Here is a 21899-nt window from a genome sequence, read left to right as displayed (position 1 = left end):
TCCCATGCAGATAGGAAATCAAGCAAACAGTTATGAATTCCCCTTCATAAAATTTATGCAAATGCCGTTTTGATGATCAACTAAAATTGCAATAATCGAAAAACAACGTTCCAGGTGCATACAGAAGCACCACTCCCAATCTACCGCTTCAAATACAGCCCCTTGCCACATACCAGCTGCTGTTATCATAGCAGTTTTCTTTTACGATACGTACGTTGTCTGCCCAAGCTTCCGAAAAGCAAGGTAGCTCTATGTTTGTCCACAGCCAAGAAATGAGCCTCCAAACTGGAACCGAGCGGCATCGGGGTGCAATTAGATTTTCCTGCCTTTTGTTTTGGTTCACTCATTCCGACTGCGCGTTCCTACATATATCGTTCAGCAAAGAATGGTCTCTCCGTCGCCGCCCGCTCATAAAAATGCTTCCACAAACAAGACATGTTTTGTTATCAGTTTCCGATTCCGCTCTGACTGGTTTCAAACTGGGAGTTTTAAATTGTCGTTGCTGCTCACAGTCTCAACTTTATGACCACGGAGAACTTCTCCGGCTCTCTTTGCATTTGAAATGGCAAGTGCGGAAATAAACGGAAAACCACCCATTTAAAAAGATCTTTTAAAAAATATGAAAATTATAATTAAACATTTTATTTCAGTACTCTGAAGAATTTATTCGAACATCTGCAAAAAGAAACAAAAAACCACGCTTACTGTACTCACACACAGCGCTAGGAAGGGATCGCAGTCATCACATCCGACGTGAGGGCGAGATTGACTGATCAGATAATTTATTAGATTGGAATTGGAAATAATCTAACTTAAATAACGCCTTGAATAAGTTATGATGACCATATCAACAAATAGCATTTATTTTAATTAATTGAATCAAAGCATTAATTAAACTGGTTGATTTTCACTGGCAACACGGAATTGATCGCACCGTCTTAAGTCGCTGTTTGTGCCTTTGAGAAATTCTCTCAGCTCTCCTTTCCGTCGCCAGTATCGCATTGCATCACTGGCTAAGCAACCGGCGGTGGTATGCGCTGCAAGCTCAAAGCATAGCTCTTCCGCACATCGAATTCAGTCTTGTTAGCTCGCTAGTCTTGAAAGCATCGGTTGAGGCGTTTGTGCGCGTCCAGTGCGAATTGGCGTTTACTTCTAGTGGGTACATAAATTCTGTTAAAGTGCTTTTTGCAAACAAAACGGCGAAGAACTTGATATCGAGAGAAGAAAAAACGATAAAAAACAACAAGGAGTGTGTTTAGTTGAAACGTGTAACGGCGAGAGATAAACTCGTGTTGTTAAGTCTACTGACCGAAGTTGTGGCAGCTATTGTTGGTCCAAAAACTGTGTACGCTTACTTACTTGTGTTCTCGCGGTGGATACTCCTCGGTGGCAAATGCTCGCATGCTATAGCGATCCTTGCCAACCGCGAACCCCTCAGTGACTTGGCAGTGTGTTTTCGCTTACTTTGAAGTCAATTGGTGCTGAGTTGGTGCTTTCTTTTAATTTTAGCCTGAAACTGCGGTGAAAATAGACGGAATTGTTTTGGTTTCGGTGCCAGTTGGAAGTATAGAGTTACACGTGGGATCTTGGCTCTGGTGGTTCTGAGTGCACGGGCAAGGTTTAACTGATCTGAATCTTGAGATCTGAGATTACTGCCGACGAATTCCGAGACATGGTGTACCAACAAAGCGTAATAATAATTATTTTGGGCAATCGGACCTTGGAGAATTATTCTCGCGCTTAGTTTCATATAGGCGTAACTGCATTGATCGATTTCTCTTAATCGATTTTATATTTTGTTAATAACTCAATTGTTTCAAAAGCTACAACCGTGATTATTGATTCTGGTGCAAGATACAATCATCCTCTATCGCTCGAAACCATTAAATCATCGACAAACTAGCGCAATTCGGTACAATAATGAAAACATCGACGAAGAGAAATCGATCTATTTTAGATATTTAAAAACATTGTCAAATGATTTAAAATTATCAACAACAAGCATTCCTAATTTGACTGACGTAAAATAGTAATCTACACATTTTTCATTGAAACTTGTTCATTTCCGTAAGCTAAACTCTTTATTTTTGTAATTAGGGACACGGCAGGTATTTCCGTCCATCGTCGTAGGGGCTAAAACCAACGAAAGCAACATCCAATTGGTAGAACTCCACTATAGCAGAACGTTTCTCCTGAGCTTACGGTTTGGTATGGATGCGTTTGGCAGAAAATTGTGTCTTATATTGGTTTTCGAGACTATGACGAAAAGACGAAAATGCCTGACTTTACCCTATAACAGTTTGAAAATTACCTAAGCTTTATAGTGTAAGACGAAATAAACTTGGCGACTGTGGAAAACTTAATTGAAAATCAAGTCGTTTTCGGCCGTTGTAGTCTTGTAAAGCTGCAAAAACAAGCTTACTTCTGCATCCTACAGTTTCGGTAATTTATTTGACCTTTTTCAAGGATTTGAAGCTTGTTTCGTTGTTAGAATGGTTTGTTTTTGCTGTGGAATAATTAATCCAATAACTGATACCAGGCAACGTACGTTGTTTGAAACAATAGTTATTCTATTCTATAAGTAAGTTGAATGTACCCGACCTTGCTCGGGGTTGTATTATTTTGCATTCTAACTGTCAATTGTTGAGTTCATTGCAGCGCCGCACTCTAGACCATTTTTTGTACGATCGGGTTTTCTTCCTGCTCGCCCTTGTATTGTACTTTGACAATTTTACAACTTTTCCCTACAAATTCGCATTTGTATATATAAACACAGCTGACCTCAAGACGAATCGATTATTAAGAAAATCTTGCAATTCGGTCCATCCGTTCGTGAGTTATATTGCCTCAAAGGAAATACAAACTCATTTTTATCTTATAGAAAGAAAAGAAGAAAAGATGAATTCTACTGTAATCTGAAATAGTGACATAAACACCATTTGCTGAAAATAGTTTGAATAAGTAGGTAGGGCTTATCATACTCTATAGTAGAAAAATGAAAAACATTTATATTGTAAATTGGTACATACGTCAAATCGCTCATTGATGCAGGCCAACACAAGTCAGACAAAAATGGTCGCAGTAACTTTATTGTGACCAAATCTGGACACATATGAGTTGCTGTAACCTATGTGATACACCGTGGCGCCGCGAGTGGGTGGGACAAGTAGGATATGTCCTGCGCATGAATTTTCCTGGATGGGACAGTCAAAGCATTGTCCTACCCATGATTATGGTAAGATGAAGTCTTAATGGAGATCCACCGCCAAACTCCACCAAACAAACCGTTGTTTGAAGTGATGAACTCGATGTCTCTTTGAAAAATCACTTTAATTCCCTTTTTTTAAAAACCGTTATTCGAATTCCACTAAAAACGGAGTTGAACTGCTAGTTGCTGTAACTTCTACTAAATGAGAGCAAAATTTCAATCATTTAGTCTAAGTTACTGTCACTAGCGCAATAACTTCGTTATAAATGGCATCCAATCAACGAACTTTTGGGTAAAGCTCTAGCATAAGATTTGCACGGGAATTCCACCATAAAACACTTTTAGAACTTAGACTTATTGACAAACCGCTAAATAATCGAACTCAGTTTACTAAATGATTGAAAATTTCGTCTAAATGTCAGAAGTTGTTGAAATCAGAGAATGTGGTTGATTAACATTTTAGGAAGTTATCTATATATATAAAAACCAATCTATGTATGTATGTTCGAAAACTACTTCTGAACCACTTAGCCAAATTCAACCAAATTTGGTACACACGTTCTCTATCCTCAGGGGAAGTTAACAAAGGGAGTGGGAGGGTCATTTAGAAAAGGGGAGGGGTTTTGTTTAGAAAACGAACAATTATGTGTAACTTTCATCTCCCAGGACCGATTTCAACCAAATTTTGTACACATATTCACTATAAGGAGACAATCATATGAGAGTGTAATTTGGGAAAGGGGGAAGGGGTCTGGAGGGAGGGGCATTGTTCAGAAAACGAGTAATTCGGAGTAAATTCTGAACCCCTGCACCGATTTCAACCAAATTTGATACACACATTTTCTACCCTAAAGAAAAGATAACAAAAGGGGTGGGGTGGTCATTGTAAAAAGAGAGAGGGTATGGGGGGAGGGGTTGTCTTTATAAAACGAGCAATTCAGTGTAACTTCCAACCCCCAGTACCCATATCAACCAAATTTTGTACACACATTCACTAAGAGTAGTCGATCATATGGAAGTGTAATTTGGGAAAGAGGGGAGGGGTCTGGGGAGAGGGGTATTGTTCAGAAAACAGGCAATTCAGTGTATCTTTTGAACCCCTGGACCGATTTTATCCCAATTTGGTACACACATTCTCTATCCTAAGGAGAAAATAACAAAGGGGTGGGATGATCATTGGGAAGAGGGAAGGGTAAGGGGGAAGTGTTGTCTTTAGAAAAAGAGCAATTCAGTGTAACACCCGATTTCAACCAAATTTGGTGCACACATTTTCTATCCTAAGGAGAAGATAACAAAGGAGGTGGGAGGGTCATTGGGGAAAATGGGAAGTTATGGAGAAAGGGGTTGTCTTTAAAAAATGAGCAATTCAGTGTAACTCCCAGGATAAATTCCAACCAGATTTGATACACTTATTCTCTATTTTTGGAAGATGTTTATTGAAAAGGTAGAAGGGCCAAACAAATATATAAAAATATATTGATACAAAGGTACAATTCTATGAGTGGTAGATCTATCTATGTGGGTTTCGTGCTACAGCATTAGACATTTTAATTGTATAATTTACTTTTCAGTCCCTAGCAAAGCCGGATTCATATAGCTATTAGCTATCTATATATCTCGGATACTTATTCAACGTATGTGACGTATGTGATTTTGTAAACAAAAATTTAAACGTTGATTTCTGCAATCTGATAGCACTCCCACGCAAACCATCGCCACATACAGGTAGGGGGAGGTTTCGGCTACATGTTCGTTGTGTTGGTTTGCGTGGAAGTGCCATCATATTTGACGACGTATGCATCTTTGTTTACAAAAAAACACATACGTCCTTTTGAATAAGTACCCGAAATATATAAAACTCAATGTTTGTATGTTTGTGGGTATGCTCCAGCCTAATTTCTGAACCCATTATTGTATTGTTTAGTTATCGATCAATTCAACCATTTATCGAAATCATGGTTTGCCCAATGAAAAGCAATGATTAATGTGTTTCCTTCTGGATGGTGAATGTGATCCCTTCTTTAAAAATATTCGGTGGATGTTTTTCCTTCTTTAGAAATACACGTTTGCCCGGAATATGGCGATTATGGGTTTGCTCCCTTCTTCAAAATCAGTCAATGTTTTCAAATGAAATCTGCCTTCTTTTGATCAAATGATGAAGTATCGATAAGAAAACGCAATTATCCTGTTGACCAATTGGTTTCTTCATTTTTCGATAGTGAAAAAAAACTGCGAATCAAACTGGCAATTCCGAGCAAGGCCGGGTACATAAAGCTAGTGATAAATAAAGCACGCTTAAATGAGTTCTTAAAAGCCCACGAAAAAAAGTTTTATACAAACTTCAGAAGATCAAACATCCCAAATCCCGCTTGAAATTTAGTCGGTAAAGGTTTCTGAGCTCCTAATCCGTTAACCATTTCTAAAAGTTAATATAAAACCCTAGCATATAGATATAATTGATTGAAACCATTGATGATTTATACACATTTCTGTGGTTCTTGACCCGCTGAAAGCTTGTAAAAATATTCGATAATCGTAAGAATTCCTGTATGTCAGCTTTTTGGAAGGGCTTAATTATGTGACCAGACTACATTTTTCAACCTTATTTACCAAAGTTATACCAATTTATACAGCCGCACAAATATTTTTAAATATTTTTTTGGGCCATAATCTACGCGGAACGAAGTTTTTTCGTGCAAATTTCCGAGCCAATGACGTAATACTGAGAGGCGTCCCGCCTTTCGCAGGAGGCTTGCTGGTCACATTAGCCTTAATAATCTTGGAAAAGCAATGTTTGTCCTGAAAATCAAAAAAAAAATCTCAAATTATGTGAGTATTCTCCGCTAGAGCTTTTCAAATCATGATTAAATATTTTAGAATTGATTATATTGCCACTGCAAGCTTAACTGTCCCATATTGAAATGGATTTAATATCAACATGGAACGGTTATCCTTTCTACGGAAGTGTAGGTAGAATGTACATCGATTTCTCAACACCATAACGGTTGCCCAAATCGGAGACAAGCTCGGTGGTCTATTGGTTACCGCTTATGCCTATATACATGAGGTCGTGGGCTCGATCGCAGGTTCTTCCCTTTCAGTTAAGCTTTCCACACTAACAGTTGCAAAAACTACTGTGGAACCTATGAGACGTCGTAGAGTTCTCGGCACCTTTTTCAAATGGTGTCAGGACAGATCTCGACTGTTCGAAAGTGCCACTGTTTTAACGGATTCCAGTGGAGATGCTACTCTCATACAACAGTCAAGGCTTTTAAACAATTTCGAATTTATGCGAATCGCTTAACGGTAATGTTAATACCAGAACCTTTGCCCAAATTTTCCTTTCCTAAAGTCATGTCCATTTAGAATCCGGAATGATTTATTGTATTGCAGCGGCACGGAAAGTGACCAGCGGTTTGTCTACCTAGGCGCCCACTTGCTGTGGTATAAATTTCACGATGTTTCGTGTAGCGAGTCAAAAATTATTCCAGATGGAAGCCGATAGGAGAAAAAAAAATCTGCACACCCACGTTGATAATCCTGCTCATCGATGATGGAACCTGCGTCAAAATGGATTTCAGACAGCTTCCTAGCCAAAAAATTTACGTGGCGACGGCACGAGGAGTAGTTCCTGCGAAGTTTAAGTTTGCATTTTGGACAAACTTGCAAAAGAACACAGATGGTTTTGGCAAGGAATATGCAGCTGTGGAGCAAAGAGCTAAGTGTTTGTGACGAATAAGACGATGGACTCGAAGCTGTACAAGGAGGAATGTCTCAAAAACCGCGGTCTACCTTCCAAAAAGCCCATAAAGGTCCCATGAAGTTTTGGCCAGATTTGGCGAGTTGCCACTACAGCCGGGAAGTCATCCAGTGGTACCGCGATAATATCGAAGATTTCATCGATAAAATATATCCACGCAACTGCCCACAAATAAATCCAAGCAACTGCCCGCAGCTCAAGCCCATCGAGACATTTTGGGTAGTAATGAAGCGGAAGCTTAAGAAAAGTGGAAAAACAGCTCGGGACGCGACTCAGATGACCAAAATGTGGAACAAATGTGCCAAGGAAGTTGACTTCGGAGGTGTGCAATTTTTGATGAGAGGAATAAAGAAGAAGGTGCGAATTTTCACTAGAAACAAAAAGAAATTATTTGTATCATATTTTTTTCCTTAAAGTACAGTAAATTACCTTTGTTTTGATGTATTAACCTTATTTGTACGTCAATCCGTTACCGAGATACATACAGATGATTTTATTGTTCCGGATTCTAAATGGACATAGCTTTATTTGACCTACCAACGATTTGCAACGTGGCTCAATTGGTCAATCGGCTAAATTGACCAGCGTAAGTTGAAAATATGGCTTTGAACAAAATAAATAGGGGGTGTCTAGAACAAGATTTTTTTATGTACAGGTTATCCGACTTGTCAGTATCCCCAACTCAGCCATCTTGGATTTTTGTATGGAATTTATGCTCGTTTGTTTACGTTTTGCACTGAAAATGTATGTTTCCCCCCCGCGCTGGTTATTCCCATCTACTGACGAAGTCGGATAACCTGTACATAAAAAAAAAATCTTGGTCTAAAATATGTAGCATTCTCCATTTTTTTAAAGATGTTAATTATTGAGATTACTGATCCCACTTATAATTTCTACTTCAAAAATAAAACTGTCACCCTAACCCGGACAGAAGCTATGAACAAAATAACAAAACATGTCATGGACTTGTTTGCGTGGCGTTCGGTGGCTTTTTTTTCTGTCCAGATCCTGCAAGCAATATTTTGACGGTGTTCCTGAACTTCTTGATCACTACAACAGTGTCAAAGAAAACCAATCGTGGAACAGAACACAGATTTTTTTTAGATTTTTTTTGGAATTCATTTGAATTTTTCCACTTCCCATTCCTTCCCATTCGAATTTTCGAAAAATCGAATTTAAATGGGAAAATTGTTCGAACTTCCATAGGCAATTTTTTCCGAATTTCCACTAAACACTCATTCGATTAAACACGAGGGATTTGACGACACAATTCGATAATTCGAAAACCATCAGCGCTAGAGTTTCGACGTCTTCGGAAGATTTTTTTTTTCCAAAAAGAGATCTATTCTTGATATGAGTAGTCATTAGGGTGCCTCTTTTATAACAAAATTTGTTGAATTCATTTTTGTAGTTTTCGAGCTTTATTTCCATATAAAAATGTTATTTTTCTGAGCTTCCTACTGCAGTTAGTAGCAAATATTAGTGAAACCTTCAATCGTATTCTGTAACTTCATTCAGGTCCATCAAATCCATGATATATCATTTGTCCATTTTTGTACACTTTTGTTTGATGAACATATTAGTTTTTGTCTAAAAATTCATCAGAACCGTTGGGATGGGTCGTTTGGCCGTAACCCATTCGGCCATTTGGTCTAATGCCACTAGGTTGAACAAACCATTTAGCCGAAAACCATCTGGCCGAAAGCCATTTGGCCTAATGCCAGGTTGAACAAACCATTAGACCGAAAACCAACCGAAGAGTCATTTGGCCGAATAGGGAAGGGCCGTTTGGCCGAAAGGGTTATTTGGCCGAAAGGGTCATTATGCTGAAAGGGTCATTTGGCCGAATAATACATTTGGCCGAATAGGTCATTTGAAAAGTGAGAAATTAGGAGTGAGAAAAGAGATGCTTCAATTCTCATTCCTCATTTCTCACTTCTCACTGTTAAAAATGAGAAGCGTTGAATAAGTAGTGAGACGTCTCACTACTCACTTCGCGCTTCTCACTTTTAACAGCGATAAGTGAGTAATGAGGAGTGAGAAGTGAGACGTCCTACTTCTCACTTCTCACTGTTAAAAATAAGATTCCGGAACATGTCTAAATTGTCCAGAAACCTTACAAATGAGCTCCACTGATCGTGTTTTGCAAAATCATGAAGTGTGAGATGTCGCAAGCGAGGCCTCATAGATGACCAAAAATGGCCATTTTCCCCGTGGCAACATTCTGCAGATTCCGTAACTTGTACAACTGGTCCAGAAATCCTCAAAATGAGCTCCATTGATCTTGTTTTGAAAAATCATGAAGTGTGAGATGTCGCAAGCTAGGGTGTATCACTGATAGAAAATGGACATTTTAACCGGCGGACCAGGTTTCCGGAACATTCCCGGATACGTCCAACTATTAAGTTGGTTTCAATTGATCTTATTTTGCAAAATCATGGAGTTTAAAATGTCGCACGATGACTTATAGAAGTCGTAAGCAAGTTCTCCCATGGGTGCCAAAAAAAAACTACCCCAGTACACCCCGGAATATCTCCGGAAGTGGCCAAGTGGCCAATCCAGTATATCATCCCATTTACAGAAACTAGCGATCTGAACGATTATTTTGAGTGGTTGATTGTCACAATCGGTTGAGAAATGCAGAAGTTATGGTTTTTTTTAGTAATTAGGCCGTTACAAATATTTAATTTAAATTATGTCCTACTGGTCTCCGAAAGGTCAAGGGGGGGGGGACAATACAAAATAAATAATTAAATGGAAAAAATCAATAAAACTCCTCGGATTTGTTAAAGAATCATCAAAATTGCCCGATTTTTTTTTTGCCCCTTCAAAATATTTTTTTTTGGGCAAAAAACCGAGGGGGGGATGACATAATTGTTTTTAAATATTTGTATCGGCCTTACTTTCATGTGTGAATCGTACGTTCAGACTATGCTGGTTAAGGTTCAGCTCACCTAAACTGCCTTTAATCGCATATCTGCTTCATATAAATAGGGAATGTGATTCGATGCTCTCAAAGAATTAATCCAAGAGAGACGATCAGAATACGCCGATCTTTTTGCTTTTTAAATAATCCTGCCGTAAAGCAGTTGATCAGAACCGATTCTGGAATTTTCTTCAAGACATCCAGAACTACTTTGGTTAAGCAAGCGGATAAGATCTTGAAGGGTCTAACCTAAAACAATAACCTCACCAGACGATCGGTACGAAGAAGATGGCTCTAAGGATGATTTTTCTAGTTTATCGGTTAAAGAACAACTTGCGTTGCCGATGGCAACTATATTGACGCCACAATCCTTGCAAGCAATCCGTAAATAATTCTTCTACTAAGTTGTTTTCATTCAAATCGGAGGTCTAGTGAGGGAACCCAAAATTAAGTAAAACAAAAATTAATATTAAGTAAAATATACCGCCATCGGGGGTGACAATGGGTCACCGCTCTCACCGGGAGCCTGGAGGTCGTAGAGCAAAACCGTTCAAAAAGGACTTTTATATTTTAGTCTTCTTGCCCTCAGATACATTCAATCCATTCTAAAGGCATTCAAAGTAGTTGAAACAGTGACCCATTCTCACCCCCATTTGACCCATTGTCACCCCCGACGACGATATTTAATTTTAAATAGAAATGAACCAAAATTTAAGAAAATTTCACTTATCTTTAGTAAACATGAGAATACTTAACGTTGGGTTCCCACACTTTACTGCCCTTGTTGAGTAGTTTTTCTTTTCATTTTATGGCAAAAGAAAAAGGGAGGCAGGTGCAAGAGAAAAAAGTACCTAATATTAGGAACTTTTTTCTAACCGTGTACTTGAAACTGATTTCCGATGCCATTCGTCCAATTTCGGTTAAACCAGAGAGGGCATTCTCAGCAGCTGGCAACATTGTCAATAAAGTCTGATGCGGATAAGGAGATGAAAGTTATATTATGTTTACTTAACCTTCCGGGACTCGCACCGTTGCAAAAACTACTGCTCTTTTGATGAAAAGCTCGCTTGTCATTCACAAGACCGGCGGGACTGCATGAGTGATCCAGGACCATGCGAGTCCCGGAAGGTTAAGTTTCACTTTGCCCAGCAATAATTTTAATATTTCAAGTTTGCCAACAATTTTTTTTTGTGTCTATTTGAGAGACCTTCAGTCCTAGACTGGTTTGTCTCTCATAAATATTGTTTATTCCTGAATTTCTTAAATACCGGTATTACCAATTTTGACTCCACCAAATACCGAACACCGGTATTTGTCAAAAATGGCCAATACCGACCACCTTACCCCAAACACACGGGACGCTTGGAAACTGCGATTCAGTCGTTGTTCGTATGGAAGCGTAGATGGAACATTGCCTGGTGCGACCAAGCGATAGAATCGTAATGACTAGTCGCTGCGATGAAACCGCGTAGGTCTGGGGGAGCCTTTAGTGCTAACTTTTGAACTACTTGGAGCGATTTCTAATGTTCATGAAGACGCATGGTTGTATGGAGAAAAGGTGACTTTTTATTTAGAAAAAGTATCTTTGGACATGTCCAAGGTCTTTAATTTTTCATTATACGGGTCAAATAAAATTAAAACATTTTTTTTTATCAAAGAAATTTAGGCTAGCAAATTTTGAAGACACCCGCTTATGCATTGCGGAAATCAAATTGTTCTGCGAATAAGCCATATAAAATCAAATTGATTTTTAAGCTTTCATATTTATCCACAAAATTAGCGCTCTGAAGTATTCGTTTCGTAAGAACACATTGAAAATTGGTCTAGTAGTTCCAAATAGACCTGTGCGATGATTTAAAATTTTTCGGCGACGGCGCTGTAGATCATTTTCAGCCAGCGGCGGTGACGTCACATCCTTGGTAATCGGCGGCGGCGTGGTTCGGCGTGAGTTTTTTTCAACCAATAGAAATTTTCCGAAATTCTTCCACAAATTCCTTCGTTAATTCCACCAGGAAGCGCTCTGAAAGCTGCTCCAAGAATTGCTCCGAAAGTGCCTCCTGGAATTCCTCCGGAAGTTCATCTAGGAATTCCTCCTGCAGGTGCTCCAGGAATTTCTCTGGAAGTTGCTCCAGGAATTTCTCCAGAAATTCCTCCGGGAGAGCCTCCAGAAATTCATCCGGGAACTCTTCCGGTAGTTCCTCCAGGAATTGCTCCGGAAGTTCCTCCAGGAATTGCTCTGGATGTTTCTCCAGGAATCCCTCCAGAAGCTCATCCAGGAATTACTCCGGAAAGTCAGGAGTTCCTCCGGACGTTCCTCCACGAGTTCCTCCGTAAGTTCCTCCAGGAGTTCATCCAGGGTTTTTTTTTCGGAGGTTCGTCCAGGTGTTCTTTTAGAGGTTCCTCCAAGAGTTCCTCCGGAAGTTCCTCCAGGAGTTCCTTCAGAAATTCTTCCGAAAGTTTCTCTAGGAGTTCATCCTGGCGTTCCTTCGGAGGTTCGTCCAGGAGTTCTTTTGGAGATTTCTCCAAGAGTTCCTCCGGAAGTTTCTCAAGGAATTTCTTCAGAAGTTCTTCTGGAAAATCCTCTAGGAATTCGTTCGGAAGTTCCTCCAGGATTTTTTTCGGTAATTCCTTCAAAAAGTTCCTCCAGGAATTACTCAGAAAGTTCCTATATTATTGCTTTTGGATGTTTGCTCAAGAAATCCCCGAAAAGTTCTGTAACTTCCTGAATAGTCACTCACAGAATTTAAAAAAAATCCAAAAAAATTTTTCATGAAGTTCCGAAATATTTTCAGACTGAAATATTCTAGTACGTACTGCCGAAGAAGTTCTAGGAGCAATTTCTCTATTTTCTAGAGAACAATTTCCTTATTTTCTGAATAATTAAATGTTATGTGCATTTTGTTTGAACAAATGTTGTTTTGCTTGACCGAGTATACGTTGATTGGGGATCTAGTGGTTCCCCAACAAACAATTCAGGCTGAATAAGCTACTTTTTCTGCTGAAATAGCAAAAGATATTTTAGTTACAAGATGAATATTGTCGCTGTCGTCGCTGTCCGGAAGATCTTTTGCTGGCGAGGAAAGGGGATTTGAATGTCAATGAAGGAAAAATACATAAGATTTGACAGTTAGGTACCACACATGTTTCGGACAGCAGAAAAAAAGGAACCGAAGCGACATTCTTTATCTGGTAACTAAAATATCTTTTGAAATAGTCTATTTTTAATTAAATAAGTCCTTCATCAACTTTCTATTATGCTGGGTCTAGACTTTATTGCAAATGAGAATAAATGCTGCATAATTGTAACGAAGGTAATTGTTATATGAACTTGGCTGAAAATATGTATTTTCGACAGGAGCTAGATAAATCTATACTTTACAGTAAAAATGCCATCGTCGTGGTAAAAAGTATCCGGCGGCGTGGTCAAATTTCATACGGCGGCGCGCCAAATTATTTTTCACGGCGGCGGCGTGGCGATGCTGTGAAGCGATACTAAGACAGTTTTTGAAAATAATTTGAATTGAAAAAAGTAGAAGCCAATAACTGATTTTCTCGGCCCCACCCAATTAAAATTCAGTAATTTTGTTAGAAAACAATACTTATATGAGATAAAATTAGTATTTAGAACCAAAAATGTTCAGAATTGAATTCTCTACAACTTTTTAAAATAGTACAACTCCGTAGCTCGAAAGGTTCAAAAACACATTTAACAAAATTTGTCACAAAAGGGTCACTCTAATAGCAACAAACACCAAATATAGAAGTTGCGATGTAGAAAATTTCTTCAAAAACGTCAAAACTTTTGCGCGTGGTATCAAACCGATAGCAACCCAGCGTGTCCATATAAGTCCTTACAGCCCTCGTGAATGCTTCACCATTAAAATAAGTCAAACGCAGATGTTCTAGGGTCTCCACATTGCCTCTACCAGATCAAACTAATAGCAACCCAGCGCCCTTGCAAGAGCTTAACCACTCAACCAAGTCCAACGTAGATGTTCCAAATTGTCCGGTAGTTGAGTTCAATTTATCTACCAGGTCAACTACGCCGGGCATCAAACCGATAGTAACCCAACGTGTCCATATTAGTCCTTAGAGCCCTTGTGAATGCTTTTTCATTCAAATAAATCCAACGTAGATGTTCTAGGGTCTCTACGTTGTTCGAGAGTTGAGTTCAATCGGTCTACCAGGTCAACTGGACCTGGTATCAAACTGATAGCAACCCAGCGTGTCAGCGGGCAGGAATTTAGGGACTTGCTGGGTTGCTATTGGTTTGATGCCAATGCTTGACCTGGTAGATCAATTGTTCTCTACTACTGGGCAATTTGGAGACTCTAGAACATCTGCATTGAACTTATTTGAATGATGAAGCATTGATAAGGGCTCTAAGGACTTATATAGACAAGCTGGGTTGCTATCGGTGTGATGTCAGGCGTAGTTGACCTGGTAGATCAATTGAATTCAACTCCCTGCCAATTTGGAGACCCTAGAACATCTGCATTGGACTTATTTGAATAGTGAAGCATTTACAAGTGCTTATATGGACATGTTGGATTACTATTGGTTCAAATAAAATTTTCATTTATTTAAAGCAACTTCACCACAATTTTCCAGAGGTATCAGATGCCTTAGGATAGTTCTTGTAACATTATTTACACACATCTCATACAATCGAATCATATTGAAGAGCGCTCTTCATACGGGCTGATAAACGAGTCATTGAATCGTCAAATATAACTAGTTCTAAACTAGCTAACTAGCCTAAAAATGCACTTTTGTGCCATCTAGCTTTCAGAACCATAAAAAGGGGGAAGGTGCGAGGGGGAGGGTTTGTCTGTACATGAAAGTATAAATAGTCCCCTTGATTCTAGTGAAAATTCTAAACCTTCGAGGTACATGGTTTTCAAAATTAAAAGTTCGTCCTGGGCATTTACGAGTTGATAACTTTCTGGTTAATTTGCAAGTCAATTAATTACCACTTTTTCATAAAATTGTCAGAGTTTTTCACGGGAATTTAGTATAAAAGATCAGAGCTCTACGCCTTATTGGCAATAAGAGAAGTAGAACGAATGAATAGTTCTGGAGGATATCTGTTTTGGATGTAGAATCTACGCACTTTCCTTCTGACGTGCAACCCTACTTTGCAGTCGGCGACAAGAGAAGCTCCATCCGCACTAATTGCCAACAGAATGCTTAAAGACAAAGTCGTGTCGACCCCAATGACTTTTTGATTGATACAATGTTTGATGACCAATCATAGTACGATTAAGCTTAGTGGTTTTAAACTTCTCTTTAACTACATGTTTGTGTTCGCAAAGTGGAGCGATATCCAGGGTGTCAAAATCATACATTGTTGCAATTACCGCTCGAGTGGACAGACGACATCTACTTAAGAAAAAGTGTGAATTATCAGATTAATTCGCAAAAGTTGACAATAGAAATATGCTTGACATAATTTCACTCAGTAGTGTCATAGATTCGATTGCACAAGTTTGGATGAAAAGTCTGTACTATTCTTTTTTCTATCACTCACTTTGAATGTATATGACATCTGGTTTGGGTATTTTGACCTCAGCTACAGATTTGAAGATGAATCTGTCGTGTACTTGATTCGATTTTAAACGCAACGCAATAAACAATTTTAAATCGCAATAAAATTGACATTTTTTATAAGCAAATTGATCAGTTTCTGGAGCTACATCGTTTTCATGAGTTCTGTTTTTTATCAATATAAAAATAATTAATGTAATAATTGAATAAAGATACAAATACATAAAGTAATACAAATTTCTACCAAAATGAAATATTTTTAAATCAAATGACAAATTTCAATTAGTTTTTATTAGTACTTTGAAGCTACGTCGGTCCACTGTCTCGTCCATAATAAAACTAAAAATACATCCACAACCACCATCCAAATGCCCAAAACTTCGCGCCAACCTTCATTCAAAATCACCTACCGCACTCCCAACTGGGTGCTGCTGTAGCCAGCGCCCGTCCGTGTGGTGTCACGACGTGACTAATCACCGACCAACAATGTCCGCCAGTGGTATTGGTGAAAACTCTTTCACTGCTCCCGATCGTGACGATTTTCGCGCAGGTTCGGGAAAATTTCCGCCCCGTGTCGGGGAAATTTTCCCGAAGACCGGACATCAGACCTGGCCGAGTTGCGCGCCGCACGGCATTCGAAGTTTGACAGTCAAACTAGCTGGTCGATACCTTCCGAGATTGTGCCGAGATTGTGAGTGAACTGCCGTTTTGGGAAAGCCAAAGAAGATCGAACTCCGTGGGACTTTTGGTGCTGCCGGTGCCGTGGCTGAGGGGGGAAAATTGTGCGTGAATCGAGCGGGTGGGGACAATCGGAGATAGATTGTGCGTTACGTCACGTTCGAAAAACAGTGGGACGACGGCGAAAATAAGAACAACAAGCCCATCGTCGACTGAACTAAGTAGCGAGCGTGCAGAGGTTTGGTGATTTTCAGCGCGGGTCTAAAAATAAAAATTAGCGAATATATCGTTCGAACTTTTCCCCCTCGCGGCACGGCAACGACGGATGAATCTGCTGAAAAAGCGCGAAAATTTGACTATTTTCTCGGATTTCTAAGTGATTTTACGTGCGCGCAAGGATTATCTCCGGGTGGAATTTCTTCTGTTCTGATCATTTGAATTCTCCTTTTCAGTGTCGTTTTCTTTGTCTCTGTATGTGAAGTGGTTGTGTGTCTTGTTTAAGTGTCCAGTCCGTGTGTGAGCTTGATCCAGCGCCGGAAAGATAGAACCAAAAGCGAACCGAAAGTGTGGTGCTCCTGAAAAGGGATAAAAATTCCTAAGAGTGCGATCCGGTGACTCGTAAAAGCGTAGTGTGACCAGAGTTCAAATCCAGTTCTCTGGCCGAGCGATTCAGGAGAGTGAAACGAATCCGAACGGCATAAATTAGCATCGCGCCAAGCCAGGCCAAGCCGAATTCGAAACCGTCAGTCGCAGTCGACGCAGCGAGGGACCCCGAGCGAGAGTTCTGTGCGTGTTTTCAAGGTGAGAATCAAAGTTATGCATGCAAAATTTGGGGCCGCTTCCTCTGCCCACACACAGACGTATGGGACAGCGGGCTAAGGGATAGTCGAAAATGGTTAAAATATGAGAAAGAAATGCTGGGTTGGGTTGGGAAGGCTTAATACGAAAATTATGTGTACTAAAGTGCTGACGCACGTGAAAAAATTCTCAGTTCAAAGAAATTACTCATCATGGCCGTTTTGCACACCACCACGTGTTTTCAAGGACATATATTTCTAAATCCACAGAACGTCTGAATTTGATAAAGCTTCTCGTATGCTTTTTCGGATAGCCTTTCTTTTTCAGTTCGCATTGGAGAGATTTTTAACATCATTTGCCCGAACTAACGCTACATGAAAATGCAATTTCGGGAAAAAAAAATAGCATGGTAAACAAGTTAAACAGTAATCTGTTTTCTCGGGAAATATTATCTGTTGTTGGGAATTTTGCAAACATGATCAGCAATTAACTTACAAAAAAAGGATTTGAATCAAGTTCGATTTTGTTTCGATTACTTTTGGTGGACTCTTTTATGCTTTTATATAACTAAGTCCAAGCTCAGCTTAAATCTTGTGAATCTTTCCCACAATTTTGAGTGCACACTTTACCTCCGGGCGGAGTTGACACATTTAAAGATTTTTCTGATACAGATATTGGGTTTGGGTATATACCGATGATGAGGACATTGCAAATGTCTTGATTGATCTGGTAGATATCGTGGGCTGAACTTGAGAACATTTTGGAGTACCTTGAGCATCTCGTATGCCTGAATATTAATCACTGGCTTAACGTTCAGGATGACCCATCTTATCTCAGTGCTCAGAATGATTCAAACATTTCAATTTCATTTGAATGCTCTTAGAATCGAAATCTTCCCAAGGTTTCAAATATCTGAGGGTCAGTCAAATTTGAGCTCCCATATTTTTTTTGTAAAACCAATATCTAGATGAACAATTTTGCTGAAGAAAATGATGGCTTAGCTTTTTTTTGTGATTTCAGACAATCTGGGCATATATGACCCATCCGTCCTAAAAGGGTTGAAATTTGTTTTGGAATTCAATTGCAATCGTTATTATAACACTACTTTTTAACCTAGATTGTTTTAGGAATTAGAGTGTTTTTTTTCACTACTAGAATTTTGTGCATTTAGAAAATTTAGGTGCATTATTAAATATTTCGTTCAGTTATCCCAATTGTTCAATATCATAAAAAACTAGGCTTCTTAAGCCTAAATTATTGCCTAAATTTATTGCTTGAATTAATTTTAAATTCCAATATCTTCTGAATTTTCAATAATAATTATTCTGAAGTTGCAAGGGAAACCCTTCGGAATATTAACGAGAAACTCTTCGGAGTCTCCACGGAAAAATCTTTAGAATTTCAACAACATTTTTTCTGAAATTTAGTGGAAGAGTTCCGAAAAATGTCGATAGAAATTTTAAAGAACTAGAAGAATCCGTAGAAGGATCCGAAATACACATTTAAGATGAAAATTCCAATAAACATCAAATTCCGAAGAATTTCCAGTATAAATTAGGAAAAAAATTCCAGCTTACTTTTTTTCTATAGAATCTCTAAAAAAAAATTTTAAATCCTGGGCAAGATTTATTTTTTTGAAAAGCCAAAGATTCTCTTGTAGATAATCCATTGACTCTTCTGCAGAAATTTCAAATAATGCCTCGAAAAAAAAAATATTTGGAAAATTTAAAAAATGTGATAGAATTCACAAAGAGCATAAAAAAGTATACCGGAAAATTATTTTTTTTTTGAAAAAAAAAATAAGAAAATTTGAAAAAAAAATATCCAAAAACAAAAAATCAACGGAAATATCAAAGTGTTTCATGTGGCATTGGCTGTTTAATATCTCTTGGAAATTCAGAAGAATTTTTCTTGAAAAATGTAGAAGTCTTCTTCTTCTTCTATGGCTTCACATTCCAACTGGAAGTTGGTCTACTTTTCAACTTCTTCTTCTTCTTCTTCTTCTTATTGGCATTACATCCCCACACTGGGACAGAGCCGCCAGTTCTACTGCTGGTGACTGCATGCTGTCGCTGTGTAGGTAAACAGCGAACGAACGAACGAAACGAAAAATGCGCGAGCAAAAAGCACGTCAGTACGCGCTGCTGTCACAAATTGTTATGACTCGCACACGGTAGGCACTGCTTCTTTTATACACAAAGAAAATCTCCCAGTAGACCCGAAGGCCCATGACATACCGCATTCTGATATCCATGTTAGGAATGCACGGGATTGGTTACATATGAAATTTTTACTGACTTTGACAAGAATTGAAATTTTCAATAGCTCATCGTTAATAATCTTAAGTTTCAATGAAATAGGCAAAATGCTGGAGAGTGTCCGAGACGATTGATATATAAATCTTAAAATCCATCGAAAGGTAAAGGCGCTAGTAGCGTTCAAAATCTTCCCTTCCAGCGTAACGCTCTTGATTTCCAAAAATCTAAATGACACCCAGTATAGTAAAGAAAGACGTAAGTCCTACGTCAAAAATATTAAAATACGAACATGTTTTTCCACCAAAAACTATATGTATTTCCCACGGGACTGTTTTGAATTTTCAGATAGAATTCACATGGAATTCTTATCGGAGTTTTAGGGAAAATTTTTCGGAACTTACACTGGAGATGTTTTGATTTTTTTTTCATTATTAATTTGTAGCAAAATTTCGAAACAAAATTTTTCAGAGAGAATTGTTCATTCTGAATGCCAGCACTTTATCAGGATTGTATGAAGTAATGTCAAAGTTTTTACAGGAAATTTCTTTACTGGATTTTTCCTGAATATCCACAAGAAATTCTTTTGAAGTTTTTTTCTTAAGATTTTTTTTTTGGATTATTGTAAAAGCTTGAACATTTTTCAAAATTGTAGCTGCAGTCCGCTGATGCAAAAGGGTCGACGGCGTGATGCCAAAAACCATCCGCGGCGATTTTTTTTTTATGGAAATTGAGACTGAATCGCAACCTGTTTTTGACGTAGAACTACGTCTGTCTTTTCTATATTGGGGTACACTTTACGATTGCAAAAAATCGAAAAACGTCACGAAAATATGATAGACTTTGTTCATTAATATCTCAGCCGTTTCTCGATAGATTTTCAATTTTCTTGGACCATTCGATCAAGGAAGAGTCAACGCTTTATTCCCGATGTACACTGAAGTCGTTTTTTACGCGGTTTATTTTTACACGAATCGCTTTTTACGCATTTTTTTCACTAGAATTTCGGGATAAACGCGGTTCATTTAGACATATTTTGGAATTTATGCGGTTTATTACATTGTTTTAGTTTACGCGGCCCATATCCTCCGCGTAAAAGCTGACTCCAGTGTGTTACAATATTTATGTATGATTATCTAATAATGAACACTTGCTAACAGTTTAGCAATCGGTTTTGGTGAATCAGTCAATCTCGTAAGTGCATCGCAAGCTTCTTCTTACATGGCACTACATTCCAACTGCAATTTGGCCTGCTTTTCAACTTAGTGATCTTTTAGCATTAGGAAAATAAATTCAAAAGTAGCATTTACCAATGCAATGCTTCGAATCGAGATACAATTATCGAACGACTTTTACTCTCTAGCGTTTTTATCAATTGATAATTTGGATATGTGATCGCTTGAGAGTATTGTTCATCATCGATTATTTGAAAAATTTATTTTTATCATCCTTTTCAAATTTTGGTCTAAAAATTATATACATCACCAGGGTTCGTAATGCTCACTCAATCTCAGCAGATAATCACGAAAACTGGCACGTAGTTCTACGTCACCTTTGCGTACAACCCGATTGGGCTGCACCTTTGAGTTTTTCGTTTATTTTTTTATGGAAATAGGATCTAACGCTAAGATGGTCAAATAACGCAGATATGCATCGGCGTTGCGACCGACGCTGCGTTACCGGTTTTTCTCGATGCACACCTACGTCTTTTTAACGCTGAGTTGAAAAGACACTAAGATGCGCTTTGCGTTTAATGATTAAATCATTAAATTTTAATGATTTGTATTTTTTACACCGCTATTGTTATTCACCAAAAGTTTTTCGTGTAAAAAAAAACCACGTGGTTCTAGAGCAACACCCCCCCTCCCCCATGTGGCTTATCGTGGTCATTTTCCAAACCCCCCCCCCCCCATATATGACCACGTGGTTTCTGGACGGCCCCTTTTGCTTACACCTAAACAGATAACACTGAAACAACAATTTAACGCCACAATACACGGTTCGAGGCCGCATTTCTCCATCCTCAGTTGCTCTCCACGCTTGCCAAGTCGTTTTGTACCTGGTCCGCCCACCTCGTTCGCGCGCTCCACACCTTCTTGAATCTGCTGGGTTGGAATCGAACACCTCATCTGTGCAAGGTTGCTGTCCGGCATTCTTGCGACATGCCCTGCCCATAGTATTCTTCCGGCTTTAGCTACTTTCTAGATGCTGGGTTCGCCATAGAGCTGGCGGAGCTCGTGGTTCATCCTTCGCCGCCACACACCGTCTTCTTGCATATAGCTAAAGATGATCCTAAGCACGCTTCTCTCGAATATCCCGAGTGCTTGCAAGTCCCCTTCGAGCATGATCCATGTTTCATCTCCATAGAAGAATACCGGTCTTATGAGCGTTCTGTACATGCTACATTTGGTGCGGGTTCGAATCTATTTTGATCGAAGTTTCTTCTGGAGCTTTTAGTTGCCCCGACTTCCACAGATGATACCCCTTCGTATTTCATAAATAACATTATGAACAGCCGTTAGCAATGATCCAAGGTAAACGAATACCTCGACCATCACGAAGGCAACCCCGTCAATCGTAACACTGCTTCCCAGGCGGGCCATGTCCTGCTCGGTTTCGGCCACTAGCAAGTACTTCGTCTCCGAAACATTCGCCACTAGTCCAACTTATGTTGCTTCACGTTACTGGCGGGTGTATATTTCTGCCACCTTTTAAAATGTTCGGCCT

At 39.0% G+C, this 21899-nt stretch overlaps 1 protein-coding gene across 12 annotated transcripts in view; it reads left to right on the top strand.

The window, feature by feature from the left end:
• Window positions 1-1009: 1009 nt before the first annotated feature.
• Window positions 1010-21899, top strand: part of LOC134210840 (PDZ and LIM domain protein Zasp) — a 248082-nt gene continuing 227192 nt past the window's right edge. For 6 of the 12 annotated variants that reach the window (XM_062687190.1, XM_062687186.1, XM_062687189.1 and 3 more), the window contains exons 1-2: window positions 16019-16132; window positions 16572-16920. The gene's annotated coding sequence lies outside the window, so the exon portion shown is untranslated. Of the gene's footprint in view, window positions 1160-16017; window positions 16133-16571; window positions 16921-21899 lie in introns of those variants that run through there. The other 6 variants (XM_062687184.1, XM_062687185.1, XM_062687180.1 and 3 more) reach the window with 4 other exon arrangements.

This window comes from Armigeres subalbatus, chromosome 2 (genome assembly GCF_024139115.2).
Source record: "Armigeres subalbatus isolate Guangzhou_Male chromosome 2, GZ_Asu_2, whole genome shotgun sequence".
In the NCBI taxonomy this organism is placed as follows: Eukaryota; Metazoa; Arthropoda; class Insecta; order Diptera; family Culicidae; genus Armigeres; species Armigeres subalbatus.
The sequence above is the reverse complement of the archived record's forward strand: the minus strand, read 5'-3'. Positions and strand labels throughout refer to the sequence as shown.